Raw genomic sequence first — 588 nt, 5'->3', positions numbered from 1 at the left:
TTGGCAAAGTAATGTCTCTGCTTTTGAATATGCTATCTAGGTTGGTCATAACTTTCCTTCCAAGGAGGAAGCGTCTTTTAATTTCATGGCTGCAGTCACCATCTGTAGTGATTTTGGAGCCCAGAAAAATAAAGTCGGACACTTTCCACTGTTTCCCCATCTATTTCCCATGAAGTGATGGGACCGGATGCCATGATCTTCGTTTTCTGAATGTTGAGCTTTAAGCCAACTTTTTCACTCTCCACTTTGACTTTCATCAAGAGGCTTTTGAGTTCCTCTTCACTTTCTGCCATAAGAGTGGTGTCATCTGCATATCTGAGGTTATTGATATTTCTCCCGGCAATCTTGATTCCAGCTTGTGTTTCTTCCAGTCCAGCGTTTCTCATGATGTACTCTGCATAGAAGTTAAATAAGCAGGGTGACAATATACAGCCTTGATGTACTCCTTTTCCTATTTGGAACCAGTCTGTTGTTCCATGTCCAGTTCTAACTGTTGCTTCCTGACCTGCATACACATTTCTCAAGAGGCAGATCAGGTGGTCTGGTATTCCCATCTCTTTCAGAATTGTCCACAGTTGATTATGATCC

This window comes from Bison bison, unplaced genomic scaffold (assembly GCF_000754665.1).
Source record: "Bison bison bison isolate TAMUID 2011002044 unplaced genomic scaffold, Bison_UMD1.0 scf7180017864223, whole genome shotgun sequence".
NCBI lineage: Eukaryota > Metazoa > Chordata > Mammalia > Artiodactyla > Bovidae > Bison > Bison bison.
Note: the sequence above shows the minus strand (reverse complement) of the source record.